Source organism: Aptenodytes patagonicus, chromosome 1 (genome assembly GCF_965638725.1).
Source record: "Aptenodytes patagonicus chromosome 1, bAptPat1.pri.cur, whole genome shotgun sequence".
In the NCBI taxonomy this organism is placed as follows: Eukaryota; Metazoa; Chordata; class Aves; order Sphenisciformes; family Spheniscidae; genus Aptenodytes; species Aptenodytes patagonicus.
The window spans coordinates 99,456,964-99,481,283 of NC_134949.1; positions in this window are offsets into that span (position 1 = coordinate 99,456,964).

The following is a 24,320-nucleotide window of genomic DNA, read 5'->3' on the forward strand; positions in this document are numbered from 1 at the left end:
GGAAAAATGCTAACCTCTCTAAAATCATCACTTTCACATAAATTTTAGTTTCCTTTTTTCTCCCTACTGTCACTAGTTTCCACTTTATAAGCACAGTGACAAACATACATTTTCATGGGCATTTAACTCTCAGTTGCTGAAAGGATTTATGAACCGTAATTATCCTTACAAGACAATACAAACACAGTAAGATACAGGGGAAGAAAGTAAGATGACAAATTGAGATGTAGGAAACAGAGGTTTGCATGGGGCCTTATCTTTATGTTCTGGCACTAGAAATCAAAGATGAGTATCTTCTGCATGATCTATTTATCTGATTGATGTTGGTAAGACTATGCTACAAAGAACAAATCCAATAATTTCAGCGGTGGTCTATCAACTTGCAGTGTCTTACAACCAATTCTAGCAATTACAAAGGTGGTTTACCTAGCAAATGATTTCTCCTCTTGCAGTTTGGAAGCGCCTTTAATGTTAACACAGAAGTTACATTTGCAGAGCCTTTCTCTGGCAAAGTGGTTCAGCAAATCTGGAAAGGAGTCAAGATCCAGCTGCGACTAAAAAAACCTTGCTGTTAAGATTGAATAGATACTGTGCATCCAAAACACTTTTCTAATATACATTTGTTTTCCTGCCAATCCTCCCTGCCCATCCATCTCTTCAGTGTGGCTCCACTGGACACATAATCTGGTCCTCAATCTCAACATCAGGCGCTGAGGAGATGCACCTCCTTGTCTCGCACAGCTGGAGGCTGCCTCCTTCTAGCCCCACCTCACACCCATTTGCAGGAAGGGTGCAAGATGCAACTGCGGCTTTCAGGCTGGGGCCCTGGGCCAACTACAGCAGGTTTTTTCATCTTTCGATTTGTAGACCCCTAAGCAATTCTGATCGCTTGAATTATAAACTCCCTAGGGAATTTGGCATTCGTAGATCAGTACAGCGCATTTGAATTTCCTTTTCTTTAGCACTTTTCACGTAATTCAAGGACCCCTAAGTGGGCAATCGTCCTCTTACCTGCACTATCGCAATAGAAACTTGTGTGCCTCGCCCATCAGTGGCAGCGTATACTTTGAAAGCAATCCACTGTGGGTTCGGTGTCTGTAAAACCTAAAGCTGCTGCACTGAAGCCTAGTAGGGCATCCATGCATCATTCTTCCTCATCTGAACAATTAACGAAGCTGCCAAATGCAGGCATAGCAGAACTGAGGATGTCAAAGAAACTCTAAGCATAACGATTTTTGTAATTTAAACATCCTTGCAAAAAGTCCCTAACATGTGGCATTACTTTGCAGGGAGAGTTCTGCATATCTGTGAGATAACGTATTGACTTAAGCTGGCAATGATCATGTCTCTATCTGTATATCAGCAGACAGACACCCTAGTGAATAATTATTTTTTTATCACGTCTTTGGTTGTCTAATCTGTTATCAGCACATTACTTCATGTCTTTTAGGGGCTCTTCAAATAGTTTCTGCCCTTTAGAGGTCCTTCAAAAAATCACCTTCGACAAAAAATTGTGTGGGCTCCCCCCAAAAATGTTAACTGTCCTTAGATAACCAGAATAAAGAGCTTTCTACCAAAAATGAAAATCTTGCGTTTCAGCTCTGAATGGGACAAACACACTGAAACTTGGTTCACGACATCCACTAAGAGTATCAAGCTTTATCCACTATTTTATTAAAAAGGATGTTAACAGTTATATAATACGGATGTGGAATGAGGGACAGTGAAGCTACTGAAAAACTGACATGTTTCTGATTTTAAAAAGCAGCTGTTACACTTTTTGTCCTGAGGTCTACAAAATTCAATTTCTGAGTTACTGAGAGGTCTATGTCCCACAAATAATGAGATATGACTTATTTTTAAGATTAATATTAGGCTCTGCAAACCTGTATTATATAGAATTTAGTTGAGATGTTTAAGCTTTGTGAAACAACTAAGCCTTTAAGTGATATAAATTTATATGGCTCCCTTGCTAGATGATCAGCAGCTTACCACTATAGAAGGTTATACTAACATGATAAAATATGTAACGAGCAAAACGCAAAATCGTTACTTGAACTGGTAACTTGAACTGGAACTCCAACAATTCTAAAATACACTGGACAAACCATTTCTCCCCATTTTATAAAGCCCTTATAGGTTTTATAAAACAAATGCTGTGGCATTTGTGGATGTACGGGATGTAGATGCCCAGGCGTGGGCAGTGGGGGGCTGCAGGAGAGGCCAGGGGCTGCCCAGCAGCTCCAGGCACTGGAGCAAAGATTCCCCTGCAGCCTGTGAAGGTCCCACACCAGAGCAGAGCAAAAATGGGGGGAGGAAGGAGCAGCAGAGAGGAACAGTTGAACTGATCATAACCCCACCCTTCCCCCCCCCACAGCACCCGTGGGTGGGGGTAAAGGAGTCAGACGCGAAGGAGAGAAGCTGAGCCTGGGAAGGGGGGGAGGAAAGGTGTTGCTTTAACACTTGCCTTTTTGTTTCTCACTACCTGAATCTATTTTACTTGGCAACAAGTTATTTTCCCCAAGATGAGTCTGCTTTGCCCACAACAGTGACTGGTAAGCAACCTCTCTGAGCTTTCTCATCCTATTTTCTCCCCTGCATCCTGCTAAGGACAGGGAGAGCTGAGGGGATGAATGAGCGGCTGGGTGAGAGTTTGACTGTTAGTCAAGGTTAACCCACCACAGCAGGAACAGATAGATTTTGAGTCGAAATCAACTCTGGCATTAGACATTACCATTCTGAACAACACATATGCATGCACATAAATGAAGTGATAATTCTTACGGTTTGAAGTTTAAGTTCTATTTCTTCTGAGTTTTGTTTCTTTTTTTTTCTGACACGTTGAGATTTTAGACTCAAGTTACACACACAGATTTCACTCCATCACAACAGTTTAAAAATCTAAATACACATATAATAAAACAATATACATTAAAATGTATTCCCATTAAAAAACAATGCTGAATTTTGTCTATGACCAATCACTATCACAACTATTATTCACTCAGTCCTGTTTCACACTTGCCTAATTTTAAGTTTAGATAATTTAATAGTGAAAAACCACGTGGCCACCATGTTTTTCACATTATAAGCCTACCACCAAGTTCATTTAAGGTAACAGTCAACAGACATAACTCTTAGTGAAGCTGCAGGCAATTTATATAGCTATGCTGTCACTTCTACAATTAGAAGTTTGTGGATCCAATCTGGGTTTTAGTAGGTTAATATAAAGAAAGTCAAACTGCAAGTTGCTACATCAGTCATGCTGACTTTGTAGATGTAATCAGTTAATCAATGTCTGGTTAGGCTTTTGATCCCTACCGACACTGTGAAAGTTGACTGCAAATAAAAAATTCCTCGAGTTTGTTAGAAACTAATCTCAGTTAGATGCTTGCAATGTATGGAAGTTGTACCAAGAGTCTGTTGGTTTATACACAGTGGAATAACCACAGGGATGTTATCAGTACAATTAAGGGACAGATCACAGCTAGCACATGTAAAGTAGGACTAGATTCATTTTGTTCAACCCCAAAGCCAAGAGCTAATCTCTTCAGAACAAGCTGCTGTGAAAGTACATGAGTTCCCATGAAAAATTAGGATTACTGAAGTGAGTTCAGCCATTACGAAAGGAAAGTTCAAATGTCACCTGTTTGACAATGAAAAAACCTAACTGCTGCTTACTTCTACCCAAGTAGTTAGAAGAAAGTCTGATGCATTTAATTCAGTTCCTCCTCACTGAACTATAGACTATCTACTGCAGTTACTAGCCAATCTCTAGTTATATGTAAGAAATCTAAGAGATAAAACAAATCCCAGTACAGCACTACAAATTCAGGAATATTATATTCTGACTAGTTCTCCCACTAACTCTCAATGGCCATACTCTTTAAAATACAGCTTCATCATGGTTTATTTATGACCAAAAAAAACTGTTGCACTAAGCAGTAACAATTTCATGTTTCCAACATAATACCTGTGATTGAGTGATATTCTGAATGGAAAAAAACAATTCAAGTTTGTATTGCTGTAAGTAGTCATATGTGCAACTACAGCAAATGTTGCTGTTGCAAAATAATTCAAAACGCCGATGCATAAAATAGTTTCTTCTGTTTTGCTTCTGAATCTATGAAATACACAACTGGCTGTCTCTTCCAGTATCAAGATAAATTACTGTGGCTTTTATCAAGATAGAAGAACTGGGAAAACTTGGGGAAAGGACAAGGAGAGCAGAGGATTGACCACTTTGTTTGACCCTCCCAACTTAGACAAGGTTTCAATTTCTTCATCCTGCAGATCATGACATTTGATTAAAAAAGGCTGCAGAATTACAAGTATCACTTAAGTTCATTCAATGAGATATGCTCTACATCCTCTTGCAGCCAGCAGTAGAAAATTTATTGCAGAAAACCTGCAGGACATCATATAGGCATGATCATATCATATAGTTATAGTGATCTAAATTGAAATGCCTTTTAGAGCAATTCCAGATTGAAAAAAAAGTGCTTGATTATTAAGTGCAATTATTAGCACTTGCTAATAATTTCTCATTTTATTATTTCAAACAAGAGACAAAAGAGCTACAGAAGAGGTGTATGGAGCTTGCTTGAGAAGCAGTCTGGACTTGGAAACTGACAGCACGGAAAGTCCTTAAAAGCAATTTTATTATCATCTTTTGCTTTCTCTGTACTTGTTCTTCAGTCAGCTGTGAAAGTTCATTTTTCTATACATTCATTTCTTTCTTGATATTACAGCAGAAACAAGACGCTCAAGTCACCACCCACAGCTCATTGCATTAAAATTGCTACTAACAAGTACATGTAAGTCTCCCATCTTTAAAGTGTTTACAATGTAAGTATACCATAAGAGACAATAACAGAGAGGAGCCAAAGATAAAACTGACACCCCCCCACCCCCTGCCCAAATAAACGTGCCTTAAAGTATCTTTGCCTGCTTTATTTACCATTTTATTTCAGTAACTGAAGTGTTTCTGCATGCTCACACTTCTTCCAACTAAAAAAAGAATAAAATACTAATCACCCCTAAGTACCTCGAAGCTTCAAAGTCAAAGGTTTAACTTCTGGTACCTCAGTGTACTCTAGAAACTTTACACCACTGAAGAAAAGGCCAATGCACCTCAATAATTAACACTCTTTCCTGCTTCGCTAAATTATGCTTTACAGCTATTGATGTTCAAAAAAATACTATTTTTTCTTAAACTTTTTGTTTTTAAATTAAAGTGATCCATGCAATTTTATATGACATTTCAGCTGTATTTATGAGAGGAAGCTAGAAACAGAGACAAAAATAGAGTCTATATTATTTCTTAAAAAGGTCTGAAGCCACTAGAAGTTTGTTTTCTCAGGACAACAGTGAGATGCAGAGTTATTAGCATTTGCTTGAGATAATTTCCAAAATTAACCAACAACTTTGCCTGAAATAATGTAACCAATCAAAATTCGTGGTATTATTATGTTTTTAATACCTATGTAAAACTGAATAGATGTAAATCTTGTAGAAGATCTGGACATAGTCCTGGGTTCTAGGTGGCCCTGCTTGAGCAGAGGGGTTGGACCAGATGACCTCCAGAGGTCCCTTCCAACCCCAACCCTTCTGTGAGGCTGAATGTATTTTACAGAATTTATCCTGTGACTGACCATCCAGATTTGATAACACACAAACGCAGCCATATTCTGCACAAGGCATTTTATCCAAACTTGATGGAAGCACACTGCAATCTTACTGAGATATAGCACCAGCAGTTTTCAAAAAATCAAATTAGATAGGGAATAAAATGTAGATTAGTAGGTACAGTTATAGCTTTGAATACTACCATTCAATTCCACCATTTTATCATTTAAAGATACTTGTTTTTACAGTTTCTCTCACTAAAAGCTTTACATCTTCTTGCCGCAGAAATTCCATTCTCATCTCCAAACCTAAATAAGAAAGCTTAGTTTTCTATCAAGTCATGTTTCAATGTGTTCAGCTCCATTAAACCTTTTGATGTCTAATATTGTGAGCTAATGATGCAGTGTATGCTTTTCAGATTAACATATTTAATGGTTTTTCCTCATCTCTTCCCTGTCCACCCAGTTTCATGATATTTTGTATCATGAATCACCTACATTTAAAATTGGTCAAAACATTTAAAAGTTACCAGGCAGAGGAGAGACCAAGATAGCATGGGTCTGTAAAATAACTTTCTTTTGAGAGCCATACTGAAATCACAAGATCAAAGGATCAACTTCATTGCTATGCCAAACCCAATTAGAAGCATATCAATGTGAATAAAGTACATAACACTACTGTTTTTTTATATAGCTAACTCACACTTCTTAAGACCTGGAACACTAACTCTTCCTGCCCTCTGTGTAAAAATAAAAATAAAAAAAAGGGCTATTTTTGTTCTTGTATTCACCATCTATAAGATGGGGCAATAAGTAAAAACTTAACTTGAATGCTGTAAAACTATAATGGAGTTACTGTTCTTTAGTCAATTCTTCCCCACACAACTTAAGTTTCTCATAAAATATTAAGGTCTTGATCCAAATCCCTTAAGTGCTTTGCACAGAAAGTATTATAAACTCAAAATTGATTCAAAACAGGTGTTACATGGGAGGATAGCAAGCCCCTAAAAAAAAATCAGAAGGCCTTCACTGCCAATGCACATATTTTATTTGAACACAGGTTTCACATTACTCACTAATGAGCAGCTTAGGAAATACTCCAGTAAATCTTGGATTTCAGGAAGCATAGATAGATGGAATATTTTCAGTGTTTTGTTATGTCAAATGTTATTCCAACATATCCTTCCTGTCAGTTCACTTCAATAAAGTAGCAACCAATTTCAGAGGAACAACAATGCTAGAGGCATCCAGAGATAATGAGTGGAAAGGCACAACTTCCTCTACCTAGACTGTAATCAAATCACAGAAATGTGGTCACAACAATGAACTGAGGCCAAAAATTGAAGATACCAAAGCAGATTGGGTACTTCCATGCATATATAGGATGCACCACTGAGGAACAAGGACCCTGAATGGCAGCACTTGTTGACTGAGTTTTGTGCATTAAGGCTAACTACCAGGTATTGGAAACCAGGATTAGCACTGCAATTGAGGACTGATTACTTCAACTCTACGTAATTCCAGGATTGTAGGACACCCAAATCCAGCCTGGAAGCCCATTGCATGGACCTGTCTTTGCCTCAAAGTGGCAGATCAGAACTTTCTGATCCAGCTAGGCAATACCACACATCCCAAACCAGTCTGTAACCTCCCTGTCCTGTTTGATGAGGTGTTAAAAACATAAAACCATAGAAAATTCAGGTTGCAAGGGACCTCTGGAGGTCGAGTTCAAACCTCTGCTAAAACCAGGGTCAGTTAGAAGAGTTCAACGTTTCCACAAGACATCAGTATTCCTGGCAAGTTCCGGCAATGCTGCGCTGACTAAAAGACTTTCTCTTCATTGTTAGTATTTGTACTGGTACTTGCGTGTTTTTCAGGGAGAGTCAGAAAATGTTTCTAGATCTATATAAGCATTAAAAATAAATTAAACAAAAACACAGTGCTAATACTGCTTGGCACAAAAAGGGAAAGGGAGGAAAGAGAAAATTGCTAGAGCAGTCTTAATTCAAGTCTATTGTTTAAAGGAGCTGAAAGCATCACGGACAAATCTGTTCTTATTCATGCGGCCCCCCCAGTTTGGACGCTTACATAACAGAGCATCTCTCAGTGTGGTGTAGCACAAGTAATTGGCAAGAATTGTTTTATCTGCCCATCTGCTGCCAATATACTGGGCTTTCATGCTTTCGTGAGTGATGCCCTTCTTAAAGGCCCAGGTCTCCAATTCATAACACTAGTTGCTGTCTCTGTACTGAGCTGGAGTTGTTCCTTATTTACACTCCTGAAGAAGCAGTGCAAGATTAACTGTCTAAAGTACCTGTTTAATTGCACTGGCAGAGCTGTTCAGACTGACCCTACATCAGCAAAATAGCGACAGAAGTACATTTGCCCCTCATGCAAAGAAGGAAAAGCAGCAAGACTACCACAGGGCTATACTTAACTCACAAGCTTTGATCTATCCACAGGCTGCCATAACTAACATTTTCTTGAATTCTAGTCGGCTGTCCAACTCCGCAGGAAAAAGCCAAAAGCCACCAAAACCACACACAACCACAACAAAACACGAAGCAACCACGTTCTTAAAATACATTTTTAAATTAATTCATATTTGTGCAAAATGGGCCTTAAGAAAATGTTGCAAAATGGAGTTTGGATGTGATTCTCAGCATCAAAGTTATAGCACATTTTAAGAAGCAGAGAATTAGTGAGTCAAGTTTCAGATTTGGGAGTGGCTGGAAATCCTTATTCTGCTAACAGACCTTTTGCTTCAGTCTCATATCTCTTCCGCCCCCCCCCCCCTTTTTTTGTCCCCGAGAATGCAGAATAAATAAGATCATTTGTTTTAATTAAGATGCAGCAGACTCCGTGCACAGGGTAAGGGTCAAGAGTGATGCATCACCTTAATACTCAAAACAGGGCATTTCACTTTGCGCCAGAACTGTGCTATGAGTCAGCTGCACAAAAATGAACGTTAAGCCTTTCAAGGAAGGAACTCTATTTGCAAAAAATTGACAGAGAAATGGAGACTAAAGAAGATTAAAGTATTTCCCCCTCTAAAAATCAAAGGGTAAATGCAAAGATCTTTTATTATTTTGTTGAGGTAACCCATTGTCAAACATACTTCAGGGTTTTACTTTTTTCCATTGCAAAATGTCACTATTAAGAACTTGAGAGGAAGTGCCCTATACTCCTCCTCTGCTTCTTAAATGAACCTTCAGCATCTTTCCTATTTTAAAAATAAAACAGGTAAAAAAGCAGCCTTTCCGTATTTATTTCCTAGTAATTCAGCTTTTATCATATGTACCCTCATTCACATGTTGAGTGAAGTGTTCAACCAGTGATCTCATCTTTCTCCAAAGAGATATTACTAAGATGCATAGTTCACTTGCTAACTAGAATTTCCTGATCTATCTAAAATCTTCTCGCTGTATTGAGCTGAGTGAAAGTAATGGTGCTGCATCAGTTTTGGAGTTCTCTCAGGAGTTCATCAAGTCTAATGCCTGTTGCTTTATTTAACAGTCACGTAGCTAATAATCCTCCACATAAGGTGCTGCATTTTGCACAAGTGCTTTTCTTCCCCCACCTCTGAACTATCTCCAGCCAACTCTTCTAATGTTGTTCTAATATATAGTGCTGCACAGCTATCATCTAGATATTTTTTCACAGCTCTTTTCTGCCCTCGTTCTGGTCAAAGGTCCCATGGCTCTTTTACAGAACGTGGGTAGTGTTGGGTTTTGTTCAAATATCAACTTAATTTAATTTAAAAACCTCACAGTTTACAAATACATTCCCTCTGTGGGTTCCAGTCAGTTGTCACTTCCCACTTCACTGTTGCAAGCTAATGCACGGCGGCTATGCTGATCCACCCTCTGAGGCATCTGCAGTTCAGTCTGAGATCAAAAAATGGAAGCATCAGTTAAGTGAAACCTTTTATATCCATCTCTCAGACAATTCCAAGATATCAATGACCTTTATATTGTAAGCACTGGTATCCAATACAGTAAGACATGCTGTGAACATGTTAGGTATGATATAGTGACCAATATGCGTATGTATTCATACATGCACACTTCAGAGCAGGATGGTCACTTAGGTTTTATTTACCTCACTGATGATGACAGCAGATGTTACTCTGCAAAACTATTAAAATATCAGTATTAATTACTGAGGACTATTATAGAGGTTTTGTACAAAAAGTCACTAATTGCTATTTCTGTCCTACAGTTCCTTATTTGCTGGCAAAACTCTTTTACACAGCAATATTAATACTGTACTTACTTTCTTCAGCATCCAGAAGAGAAACCCGTATGTCGGACCTTCAGCCACAGCTAAGGGCTTTGCTCAAAAGCTTGTCTGCTCATTCCAACAATATCACAGTAAAAGACTTAATTTAAAAGATATCTCCTTTCCCCATATATTCTGCCTCACAAAAAAACATGCTCTAACAACATTATCTCAGTCTTAACAGATCTGCTCCTTTCATGTCTTAAATTACACTTGCCTAGTCTGCATGTAGGAGAAAATCACCATCATGTAAAACTATCACATATGATGCCATTTATATTCTAGGTCTCTATATGCATCTGCAACTTTGGTTACTAAATTTCTGGTTCATACCACATGTAACACCCACAAAGGTAACAATGGAATTGAACAGGTATCAGTAAAGGTTTGATTTGGTCTTTGAGATTGATTTCGATATTAAGCAAAGATAGTAGAGTTGCCAAGTGGAAAATCAGAATCTTCTAAACTGTAAAGTACACAAAATTAAAGCTAAGAAAAGCTATTTATATTGAGGTAGTTACATTGATAATCATTTTTTTGCTGAGCATCTCGAGTTAGTTTTCCTATCTCCACAGGAACTTCTGCCAGTAAATGTAACTTTTTGGTACCAAGCAAAAAATTATAAGAACATTTAAGAAATTGTAGGCCTGACTTAATATTACTTACACAAAACACATTTCTTTCTCTAACAACTCTACCTGTTACTAAATTTAGTTTGGTTAAAGTGTGAGCTTCCTTACTACATAAATGGTGTAATCAGTTTGCTAAATGTAAGCGTAACAAAGAACAGGAAAGAAAATGAGAAATATGTATCTAGTACCTCCCCTTTAACCCCAGCCCCCCGTGAGTGTATCCCACGTCCATTTAAGGGACAAGATGAGTTGATTCCCATTGCAGTGAACAATGACTACAGCAGACCTCAGCCTAATGCAGATAAGAATTTTACAAAATTGGTATTTACAGTGAGAATGCATGGGGAATGCACAGTGTATGAGGTTGGTATTAAAGAAGAATTTGCTAGTTTGAGTCAAGACCAGGAGGCAAAACCCAAAAGTCATCTGATTCTTCTAGCAAACTACACAAGGTTGAGCTAATGCTCAGGGTCAGGGTCTAGCATCCCTGTCAGGTGGGCAGCAAGTATTTCATAGCTGGCATGCCACCATAGAAAAGTGGTCTCAATGACAAAATGTATTCTTTTATAGTTCCTTATTGTTTTACATTAAGAAGTCTGGTCACTTCAATACAGCTGACCAGCAGCTACTCCGTCAGGTCCTCTGAATTTTCTTTGGGAAGTTAGTCCACATTCATAAAGAAGCTCCGGGGAGCAAACTGCGATCGCTACTTTTACCAGCATATAAACCATCAGATCTATTTTAATTGTTTACTGTGGTGTAATACCATTATTTGGTAGCTTCTGACTTAAATATTTCATAGCTTAAAATGTACTCCTGCCTACTTTAGACCAAGTAAAATCAGTTAGAGATATTTTGTTTTGATCCATTCTGTCTTTTCTCAAACTCACAAGATTGTGACCACAAATAGAGGGTTTACATGTCAGGGAAGATTGTCTGGGAAATACATCAATAGCTTACAAACATTCAGAAAGCTTTGTAAACTCCTCATCAACAACTCCCATTCAGGAAATCATCTCCTATCCCTGCAAAATTTTCTCAAAGGTTAATTTCCACACACTGTCCCGGCCTGGCCTGGTTGAGGGCAAGTGACAGACACCTGGTGTAACTCTGCTATAGCTTGTCTTCCGGGGGACTCTTCTCGAACCTCCTCTTCACATCACAGCAGCAGCATGCACATGAGGATTACTGAGACACACAGAACAAGAAACATGACTTGAAAAGAGCCAGTCTTCTGTTTGTAGATACAGCAGTTGAGGATGCCCAGCATAAGTTTCAACCTGGCCAGAGTAGCTCAGTATGAAAAGCAACATCAACCCCTAGCTACAGAGCTCTCGCAGCAAGGTTTTTTGTTAGTTTGTATTTTTACTCACTGGCTTTGGCTAACTGCTTGCCCCATCTTCCAACTGCTTTTTCCTGTTCCAGTGTGTTTGTAGTACCTGCTGCATGATTAGCTTGCACAGCACTGCTTAATATGAATAGTTTATCGTAATGAAGATGATGCCTAGGAAGTAATTTCATCACACAAAATAGCAAATGAAAATATTTCTTAGGTGTTTTCTTATACCACTTCAAAGTCTTCTTGGTCAAGGCCAAATGTTCAGGTGTGCAAGACTGTGCAGTCATGACGAGCAGTTCCCTGTAAGATGTGATATTATGTGTCTCATTAAGTCCTTCCACATATATCCAGCTACTGTTTTGCGAAAGAGTTAAATGAATTGAACAGCAAGACAAGGTATGAGAAAATCTTTCCAATAAATATTTTCCTACTTGTTCCCTTTAAACAGAAACAGGAATTATTCAGATAGTTAGCAAACCCTTTGGTTTCGTTTAAACAAAGATGATGTAACGGGCTGTTATACATGCGATCTGGAATTTTCTCCCAAGATTTGCCCTTTTTATGTTCACTTCTCATACCACATACTCTTTTCTTAGTTATGTTAAATGGTAACTAACAAAACTGCATTGCTGAATTATTAACCAAGTCATAGCTTTTCTTGTTTCATGTTCAATTTACTTCATACTTCCAAGTGGACTTCTGCCTGATTTTCAAATACTGCAGAATGGTTGCGAGTCGAGTCTAACCTAACTCTTCTCTCTAATAGCAGAAACAAGGATCTCTGTTTTGAATCATCAAATCCTGATGATTTATTTTTTGTTGTTGTTTTAAACTAGAGTTGATGAACAGGAAAAACTTTTCTGGATTATTTTAAATGGTTTAAAACATATATAATTGCTGGATTAAAAGATACTATTGAAATGACAGAGCTAATCAACCATGTTTCCTAAAATAGCTGAAGTTTTACAACTGTTCAGTGGGAAGACAAAATATACCAAAAAACAGTCACCCAAATAAAGAGGAGAGTCATTTACTTAAAAACATTTTCACTGCTGACTTTACAATTAACTCATGATCCTGGGCAATATAGGAGGATATTACTGAGGAAAAAAAAAAAAACTTTAACGATTATAGTGCAAGCATACTTGAACCTGCCAGCACATAAAGTATTGATTTCAACTAAACTAAACATTTTTCTTTCCTTTTTTTTTTCTTTATTACTTTACTTTGGGATTACCAGGGGAATACATGTTGATACCTAGCTTATTTCTAGAAAAATTTAACTTGAATTAGAAGGAGAATCAAACCTTTCAGAGTTTAAATACTGGACTGGATGCAAGAATTTATGTCAAAACAAGTGTGAATTTTTCAGCTTTTAACATTCAAGTAATGAATTTTGAGTCCAAGGCCGCTACTTAGCTTCACAAGTCTGCAATGACTCCCCCTCCTCTCTTCTACCCCACCCCATCTAACACCTGAAGTTTAGAAACAGAACCGGGTGCTTGCTTTGAGAAACACGGGAGACTCATGCCACTGAAGCAATCCTTCAACACGCAGCATGAGAGCCCAGCAAAGTGCTCCTTCGCCACTTGTTGCAAGGCTGAAGACTGGAACGAATTTCTCTAAGATGAGGTGAAGAGACGAAAGGTTATTTAAAGATTGGGTCCTAAGGAAAGATTACTTAAAAGATTGAACTATTGATCTGTTCTTCTCCCTGCCTCCCCCTAATCTGATCTCTCCAACGATTTTGAACTCGTTAAGAAATTTCAGCTTCATTTGACAGAGAATAGGCAAGAGGTAACGTCCTACAAGTTCTGAGAAAATCTGCTGCTGTGGAGAGGACACAAACCCCAGGTCATTGCCTCTAGCGGGGGGAAGACGACAGCTGTGAGCTCTGTTTTCAAGTCTGTCTGGCTCAGCGGAGCAACCAGCACGTGCCTGCGGCTTAGAAACAGCTATAGCGTAAGCTGTGGCTTGCTCGTCCTCCCTGGCAGCAGAAGGGGAGATGAGAGCACGCTCGCACACGTGGATGTCAGAGGCAGAAGGGGTGGGGGGAAAGTACACACTTTGTTTCAGACTGTCAATGCAGCGTAACGCAGAGCTCCCAGCTTGGCGCCCAAGCAATCCACCGACTCACAGCCGTGCTGGCTGAAGCAGAAGGTCAGACCCAAAGCTGCAAGGGTTAAACGCTAAGGTTTGCCTAGCCATGCCTGAGGGTGAGCCAGCAGGAGCTGTTAGCCATAAAGCAGGGTTAAACGGCCTTGATCGGCAGTCAATCTCAAGCGCTTTTGAATTAATTGGACGCTCTCCCGCGCCAGCTCAGGGATCGCAATACCTATGATGGGCATGGGATGGGAATGCACGATCATGCAATTCTCCTTCCAGGCATGATAACGCGTCTCCTTCTGTGGGCAACCCCCACTACCTAGAGAAAGCCAGGAAGAGCTGTTAGCTCTTGATGGTCCTGCTGTGGGTGGGACTTGCAAGGTAATGGCTCTCCGGACACTCTTTTGTTCCCAGAAGCAGCCGCCGCTTGCCGCTCCCCTGACTCAGTCCAGGAGTGACAGCAATCTTTTATCCTCTACCGAGCTTTTAAGTTAAGAGCCCCTTTTTGTTAACACACCTAAATCTAAAGAAAGCATAAGAATAAATGCAAGTTTTTCATCAGGTAAGTGTGTGGGGTCTGCACATAACGAAAGGAGGAGAGAGAAGTAGAAGAAGGGAAAGCGAGCAGGTCCAAACCTGACACCAGCGGCCTCGATACCATTTCACCACAAAACTTAAGGACAGGTATAATTGTCCTCACTTCACTCTTGTGAGAAAGTCGAGCTCGCTCTCTCACACTTTCTTTCTCCTATCCTAATGGTCTCAGAGACTTCGATCTTTAGTCAGCCATCCTTGCTCCAAGTCTCGTTAAATCGTAATTAGATAATCTTCCAGATCGTGAGGGAACCCTTTGTCAGAGGAATTCCTCAGGATTTAGCCCCAATTTGATGAAATTGAGATTTGCTAAGTTAAGAAAGGACTAAAGATAGGATTCTTTGTTCAAGTAGAAAACCTGTTTTACCAGCAACTAATTTTTAAGGAACCCTGTAACAAAATACATATGCTTGTATATTCGTGTGTCTGTATTTTATTTGCTGTCAAATCAGACTCTGAATTCATTAATACCGTGATCTGTGTGTCTCATTGGGAATGTGGACCTTCGCCTGCATGCTTGCAGGCTCAGCCTAAGAGATCCAAAACATGTAGGCACCAGTTGAGAACTAATTTCCCCAAATCAGTTTCAGTTTTGCACTCCAATTGTGTACGTGGCTCTTACTCACATGCAAAAGCCCTACACTTAAGAGCAGGTGATAAGGATATATTGAAGATTATTGGAAGCTAATCTATAGGCAGTCGGGCCCCCTTACTGCTCTTCACAGGACAGTTTATTTAAGCCACGCATTGTAATCAATCCATATTTCTTGTGCAAGTGCATTGTAGAAATGTGTTTTCAAGAAAAAATGGTAGCAAGTCCTATATCTGTAACAGAGAGGTCTATTCATCCATGGTATTCCATTTTCAACAGCTGCTTCATACCCGTGTATTTTAAAAGACACTGTGGTGCTGCTTCAAAATCTCTAGGATTAAAGCCACGATCTAAAAGTCATGTTGAAACACAGCAGGCTGTGAGGCTGAACACAGCCTGACAACTAGTCTAATGTAGATATTAAAGTTATTTTAGGAATCTAGCATATATGGCCTACATCTAAGGTCAAAGTGGGTAGACCTCAAAGTTATTTCAACTCCTCTCACTGTACTGCATCTAGCAGCTCTCACGTTAAGTAGGTTTTTTGGAAATACAGATTGTTAGTCTGCTAGTAAATAATTTGTTTCCTGACAGATCTTGGATGGCATACACGCGGCCATAACTGGGATATCCTTATTACCCTCTTCAAACTTTGTTCACACCAGCAATACATCCTTTGTATTTGAAATATTTCAAGCTGTGATAATACCCTTATTCTGCAAATAGGATTCCTAAATATCCACCTTTGAAAATGAGGACAGAATGCCTAATGGGCATACCTCCAAAGATCACCAGTTTTCAGATGTTTTCTGTGAACTTAGTTTTCAGAGACACTTAAATTTAAAAATACATATTGTCAATCCCGAATATTGTGGCTCAATATCAACACTTTTGAAGAGATTGAAACTGAGGAAAATGATGAATAAAACATTTGTCAGACTGAACTCCCATGCCAAGTGAATGATACGGTTATCAGCAAATCTCCAGTTCTCAAGTTGTTAAAAAAAAAGAACATGCGGTTAGTCTAAATACAATTGGTTCGGAATATGCAAAAAACAATGGCTGGCCCAAAACTGGAGACAAGCAGAAAGTCTTGGACTTTTAAGACACTTGAAATCTGACCAAACCTCTTTCCCTTTCACTGCATCCATATTATCATAGCACTTGAAATGAAGACGTTACAAGCAGAAACATTACAATAAAAGTTTATATAAATTTTGTACAGTTTTTCACTCTTGGAATACGGAGACTGCAGGAGAACATCTGTGTTTGATGGGCGATTACATCAACTGTATCTCAAACTCCTGGGACTTGCTCCCAGATGAATACTGGCTACTTTAATTTCTAAAACATGGACACAATACTGTCAAAACTGCTCTATCTAGGCTTTCTAGATAGTGTCCAACTCAAAAGCTGGACTTGTCAATTATAACTACAAATGACCCTGAAAATTTGGGTTGCTTTACCAAGGCAGCCCTTGGTGAAAAGTGGACAGCTGTCTCCTCTGACAATTAAAAAAAATACGAGGAATGCTTCCATTTGCTAGAATCCTAATTTCTGGCAGTCCAATAATAATTTCTAACTTGAGTACCAGAAAGAGAAGACTTAAGTTTCGTATTACTTCAAAAACCCCCAAGAGGATTTCAAAATCATTTCAGCTGGATGTCTAGCTGGCAAAGAACAGGAGTCCCCATCATACAGATGCAGCACGAACAGTTACTTAGGACTGTGCATATCAAAATCTGACAGCTGAGCACCCCCGAAGCACCCATGGTTAAAATGTGAAACCAAACCCAAAAAGAGAACCAGCTATAAGGATTAATACTAGAATGCAAAATCCACAGTGCTATATTTCAGCCACTGCCTGCGGCCTTGTTTATTTTAACTTCACCTTATTTTTTAAATGAAGTGTCATAAATGGCTTACAGTTCTCACAACCGTTCTGAACTGGAAGATTATGTCTCAGTTACAAACAATTCATCCAAACAGACAAAGGTGTCTTCAGGCCAATAAAACAATTGCTTTTGTCTGTAAAATTTAGTTGCAAGTGTAACAATGTTGCCTAGGGACAGCTCCTTGTCCTTGGCCAACTCTTACTTGTCATCACTGAAGGCACACGTGCACACAGTCCAATTAATGGTCAAGCCTTGCCCAAAATACAAGTAGCAACAAACAAGAGTGCTTTCACAACTGAAAATGAATAGTGAAGTATTTCTACACTGTTGACACCTTAAAGGCCTTTCCAGTCCAATCACCAGCAACCAAATCTCTGAGCTTCTCTTAGTGCGGTGTTCACCCACCTCCTTCACAAATGCACCAGTGCTGGGTGCATTTGTCTCTGAAAGAGATGGCTCTTTCTGCAATACAGTTTGCAAAACGCATACCTTTCCAAAAAACACAGATTCATACATTCCACTGGATGGAGCATCCCCATATCTGGAAAAGCATGTTCTGCAAGCCTGGTGAAATAAACAGAATTGAAAAGAAATACCAACGACTGGTTTACACTGTTCTCCTGCTTGAAAGTGTCCAGAACCAGATGATTTAGAAAGTTAACAAAAAAGTGAGCCCAGTAGCACAAGCTACTTACAAAAAACCCATTTCTTCGTCTCCTGGTTTCGGTTGGGATAGAGTTCATTTCCTTCCTAGTAGCTGGTACAGTGCTGCGTGTTGGATTTAACATGAGAATAATGTTGATAACACACCCATGTTTTAGTTGTTGCTAAGCAGTGCTCACACTAGTCAAGGACTTTTCAGCTTCCCATGCTTTACCGACGTGAGAAGGCTGGAGGTGCACAAGAAGCTGGAGGGGGCACAGCCAGGACAGCTGACCCAAACTGGCCACAGGGACATTCCATACCACGTGACATCATGCTCAGTACATAAACTGGGGGAAAGCTGGGCTGGGGGGGCCGCTGCTCGGGGACTGGCTGGGCGTCGGTCGGTGGGTGGTGAGCAATTGCACTGTGCATCACTTGCTTTGTATATTATTATTATATTGTATTTCAATTATTAAACCGTTTTTATCTCAACCCATGAGTTTTTTCACTTTTACTCTTCTGATTCTCTCTCCCATCCCATGGCGGGGGGGGGGAGTGAGCAAGCAGCTGTGTGGTGCTCAGTTGCCAACTGAGGTTAAACCACGACATTTCCTAACATATATAAATGAGTTAGTTATGTTGTACACACATGAATTCATACATTTTTATAATTTACTATCCTAGCTAAATACCACAGTTTGTATTCTCCAGCCATGTTAATATCTTTTCCCGATTTTACTTTATCAAGGCCTAACTTGACACCTAGCAGCATTGATTTCCACATCTTAATTATATGACCCCATAGTAAGCTTTTACACTTCTAACCAATTTTAACAGAATGTATTTTATTACATCAATATTAGCTCCTTATGTTTTGGTTCCTGAACAAATAATGTTCTTCCACTTAAGTAACGTACATGGTATACTCTGTATGATGATTTTTGCATATTTGAAGGTGTTACTCAGGTCAACAAATCACAATGACAGCAGATAATAAAAACGATCTACTGGACTTAACAAATACTTCTTCACTGACACCTTAATATTTTCAAATTAAATAAATAGTATGTTCATTCTGCTGCAACGTTAGGATGAAGGACTTTTAAGGATCATCTACACTAACAGCAATTCTGATTTTCTTCTTCAGGCCAGATCTGGAGGCAGAGTGGTTCCTTCTGGCACTGGGAAACACGCTGCGGGCAGCTAAGTTCCACACAGGTTATTTCACACTGGGTATCCAATCTTCCAAAAAAGAAAGAAAAAACTTAAGACTGCTTAAACCCTGTAAGTTATGCACATCTTTCAGTCAGAGACCTCAAAGCTTTCAAATAGCTAGGTAGACATTGTATTTTTGATCAGATAGTCTACTGATTTTGCCCATACTGTCTCCAAATTAGGACATGTGCCAAGGTCAAGTCCATTGAGAGACAGCCACTCTTGGCAGCAATAACTTCTCCACTCAAACCAATAACTGCAATCAAATTCAGCACATCAGTGAAGCGCTCACACAAGCAGACACTGGTCTCGCAGAGACTTCCAGTCACTGGTGTTTATCATCATCAGGTGAGGCAAGCGTTTGCCCAAGATCTGCTCTGCCATCATGCTTTATTCCCTGTGATTTGACTAAAAGCAACAGGAGAGATCTGAGCTGTGCACTCATGCAGTGAGGGGGAGGAAAAAAAAAAAAAAAATCTTGGCTGGGAGGTGGCAAAGGCAGTTTTACCTTCTAGCTGAGTCCGGGACCTCTCTCCTCTCCTTGGTTGCCAGGGAGCCGCAAGCAGCGCTGCTCTCAGCTGAGAGAAGGCAAAAGTTTCCTTTGCTGCCCAGTAAAAGGGCAGGAGACAAGGAAGTCATGCAGCCTGGCTTTGATTACGTCAGGACAAGATCAGGTACAGGACTGGCAGGTAGCCCCTGCCCACAGCTGTGATTCACCGTTCTGTCTGTACTGCACATTAAAATTGATGCCAGTCTTTGGCCTGGGATTTCAAATCACACACCAGCAGCTCACAGCTTTAGCTCAAAGGTGTAAGGACAGCTAAGGTAAGCAAGCTGGGGCCCAAGCTGAGACTACAAATTAAGTCAAAATGCAGCTTAGACTTCCCCCCTGCCCCAGGGTAAAAAAAGAGTTCACTGCTAAATGAAATTTTTCACTTGTGTTAAGAGCATAAGAAATGCCTTACTGGGCCAGGCCCATGGTGCACCTTGCCCAGTGGCAGTAGGACACCCAATACTCAACACTACCTACGGCCCATTACTCTTGTGCTCCCCTAGCACCTACGAGAACTGGATTATGGATGCTAAAAGGCATATCCCTGTGTATCCCCTATCTGCTTATGGACCAGTCATCCATCACAGTTTCTTCATCCTCTTTTGCATCTGCTCATATTGTGTCTGCCTCCACAACCTCCAGAAGTCCACTATGCAAAGTACTTTATCTCTTTCAAATCCATTTAAAACCATTTCCTAGCTCTTCTGTGGTGAAATTTAGTGAGTAACAGTTCATGTCTTGCCTTCACCAATTTTATAAGCCTCAGTCATTACCCTACCATAGACATTTCTGCTTCAAACTAAAGAGCCCCAACCTTTTCAGTCTCCTTGATAACGCGACTGCTCCATTCCCTTGGTCATTTTGACAGGGTACAAGAGCAGCAATTAAATCCCCTGTGCCTGTCTTGAAATGTGGAAGCCAGGACAGCACATTGTCTGTAACTGCTGTTAGTATTCAGCTGTAACTGCCTCTAGTATTCAGCACAGTTATAGAGCGCGGGGGAAAGAGTGCTTTGAAAATAGGATTGTTATTCATGCCAGCACAGCATTAAGTGAGTCCCTGATACGGTTCTGAACTATTTACTTTAAATAGACCCAAACTACACCTAAGTCCTCATTGTTGAAAAAAAGTATGCCTCAAACCCTACGCATTTAAGGCATCTTACCCTAACAGGGTATAATTTCTGTATTTGCAGAAAAGCCCTTTTGTATACTTCAGAAATTTCACAAAATACATGATTCCCTTTTCACAATGCAATCATTCTCCCTGTTTTTCAGGCAAACCGTATCTCCAACTGTTGTCTTTTATACAGTTGACCAAACAAAAAACAATTAAGAATCCTATAATCAATGTAACTCTACTGACTGAACTAACATAACTATAGCTATCTATATAAAATGGCTGTAAGAAAAAGCCTTGTTTGGTCCAGGCTGGAATAAAAGAATCCTCTAAAGTAATGCTTCACCATTTGGTGAATTATCAGAACTGCTTTATTGTTGTTACTAAGCCTGAAAGACAGGAAAAGACAGGCTTGAGTCTTAGAGCATTAGTTGCATGCAATAGAGACTCCAGAACAAACAAAAAAAGTTACCAAACCAACATTTCCCCTGCGCCCATACACCACACACAAATTAAGCCAACCTTTTATTTTCTTGAAAGAGTTACACTCAGCCTTTGGCACAAAAATCAGGAATCTTATCTCCCTTCCTTGCTGAACCAGGAAACCACACAACTTTTTTTTTAAACAGCTATTACAGAAGTGTGTTTTCTTAAATGAATTAATCTTCCCTGTTGCGGGCACAGTTCTTATGTCTATTTTAGCCCTGACTAAAAACTTTGGCTACAAAAGATGTTAGAGCAATTGGAACCCTGACCTATTACAGAGAGGAAGAGAAAAGGGAATCAGAGTTAAATGTTACTGGACTGCACGATGTGCAGCACTGTGCCTTGCCAGGTTGTGGTGGAGGTGAAAAGGGGACAAGAGAGAGATGTTGCATGGAGATTGAGTAGGAAGTAAAAAGAAGGGCAGAGGCTCACAGCCTTCTTTACAGCTTGCCTGTCAGCTGGAAACCTATCTGGAATAAGAGAATATTCATTCATTTCAACATAGAATTCTCCATTCTCTTTCCTATGTGGGTCTAGTAAAAAAAATAATAAATTTTAACATTGCAATGACTTCTAGTTACATCCTTTTTTAAAACTGTTTAAATGTCAGTGAGTTACACTGACAGTCATATGCAGCTGTTGGAGCTGAACTCCAGAATCATGAATATTGGGTTGCCTGCTAACTGTTCAAGGTTTACTCTTCTTTCATCAGCTCACACAGCACGCTTTTCCTCCTTCCGCAGAAAGTAAGTTTGAGTGTTCAATACCCTGTAAGACATCTTCCTTGTTCTCTTGAATAATATGTGGAAGAACACATCCAGATAAGAGAAGCCTTTATCCCATTATAAAGAAAAACTCATGAATATTCAATCACTTCTGAAATTACTTCCATGGAGGAGCAGCATTTACTTTAAAAAGAAAATAGTTATCATTAGTTTTCACAGCTGACAGTAGTAAACAGATCCTACTCCATTAACCTCATCATGCCTGGGAGTAAAAGTAGAAGAGCACTGAACCTTCCTTCCTTCCTCCCTGCCAAATCTCTCCCTTTTCAGTGTGAGATGTGCCTGACCTAGAAATATGTTTTATTCAAACAGAGAACGGAGAATAAAAGTCTTTGTGTGGCACAGGTGGAGAGGCAGGGGAGAACGTCAGACAGGAAAGCTTCATTTGGCCACTCACTTGGCAAAAAGCACAGCCACTTGAATTCCTATCAGTCAGAAATGGCCTGTGGGTATGTTGCTTCTTTTTGAATCTTTTCTTTTCTTTGTTAGTTTTCAGCATCCTTTTCCCTTTCAGATAGTCTGCTTAAAACAAAACAAAACAAAAAAAAAACAAAAACCACCCTCAGAGTGATGGCGATCCCTTCAGACACACAGATATTTGACATATGTGACAGAGAAGCAAAGCCTTGAAAATAGACCTGAATGAATGAAGCAGTCTATAGTCAACAACACAAAAAACCCAAACCCTCATATCTGAGCTGAATTCTAAAAGCCAGCATTAGAGAAAGCAACGTTAACCTTCTTGTAACAAAGTAAACCAAACCTTCCGTAAAACCCTACTGCAAAGAAGAAGGGTGAATTTAAACAATGTACTCATGGGAGAACTGAATTAGACCACATTTATGTCTTTGGTTAAGCCACTGATTCATTCAGCACCATCTTTTTATTTCACTTTTGTGAACCCATTAAATCCTCAGAATTTGAAGATGTAACTTCATTCTAAAATATCAGCTAAATCAGGATGCTTTATTTCCTAAATGGATGAAAGTTCAATTATTTGTGCATCTCTTTAAGTAACTGTTCATTCAATTTTCAGAGAATCTACATTTGTACTTTTGCCAGTAGATTTCAACCATAACCTATCAACAGACTAGCGCACACAGAAGTTTACAATTTCACACACATTTGCACAGCACCATAGTTACTGCATTTTTGGTTTGATATAAACCCTAGCAGAAGGTTAATGTAGGATGGACTCCCAAAAAGTGAAGCTTAAAGACAGATTTGAAGTAGGAGGAGCTGTTGATCACATATGCCTGTTGTTAACAGATTTTATTCTTTTAAGCAGCGGCAGAGGGGTAAGAAAAGAATGAATGTGTTGAAAACTATCGTGAGGAAACTTAGAAACAGGATATTGTCTCTCTAGGTCTTTCATTTCCAGTCATGGCGTTACAAACATTAAGAATATGGAATACAGCTTCCTTGCTCCACAAATATAGGCATGTGGAAACAAGAAGCAAATGTAATTTACACTACTATATAAATATCCTAACGTCTAATTTCTTCTTTCAGCTAAAAGAGGGAAACAAGTATATAGGATATTCTGAGTTGGAAGGGACCCACAGGGATCATCGAGTCCAACATCTGGCTACACACAGGGCAATTTAAAAGTTAAACCATATATTTAAGAGCATTATCCAAACACTTCTTGAACAATGACAGACTTGGGGCTTTGATCACTTCCCTGGGGAGCTTGACCCAGGGCTTGACCACTCTCTAAGTGAAGAACTTTTTTCTAATAACCCACCTGAACTTCCCCTGATGCAGCTTTAAGCCATTCTCTCGTGTCCTATTGCCGGACACCAGAGAGAGGAGATGAGCACCTCCCCCTCCGCTCCCCCTCATGAGGAAGTTGTAGATAGCAACAAGGTCACCCCTCAGTCTGCTCTACACTGGGCAAACCTAGTATCCTCAGCCACTCCTCGTAAGTCATGCCCTCCAGTTCTTTCACCATCTTTGTTGCTCTACTTTGGACACAGTCTAATATTTTTATCTCTCTCATATTGTGGAGCCCAAAACTGCACACAGTACTCAAGGTGAAGCCGCACCAGTGCTGAGTGTAGTGGGACAATCACTTCTTTCAACCGGTTAGCTATACTGTGCCTAATGCACCACAGAGTAGGGTTGGCCCTTTTGGCCACAAGGGCACACTGTTGACTCATATTGAGCTTACCATCAGCCAAAACCCCCAGATCCCTTTCTGCAGGGCTGCATTCCAGCCTCTTGTCCCGCAGTCTATATGCACATCCAGGATTACACCACCCCAGGTGCACAATCCGGCTTTGTCCTTGTTAAATTTCATACGGTTGGTGGTTGCCCAATGCTCCAATCTACTAAGATCTCTCTGTAAGGCCTCTCTACCCCTGAGGGAATCAACAGCTCCTCATAATTTAGTATCATTGGCAAACTTACTTAGTGTGCACTCAACTCCTGTGTCCAGGTCATTGATAA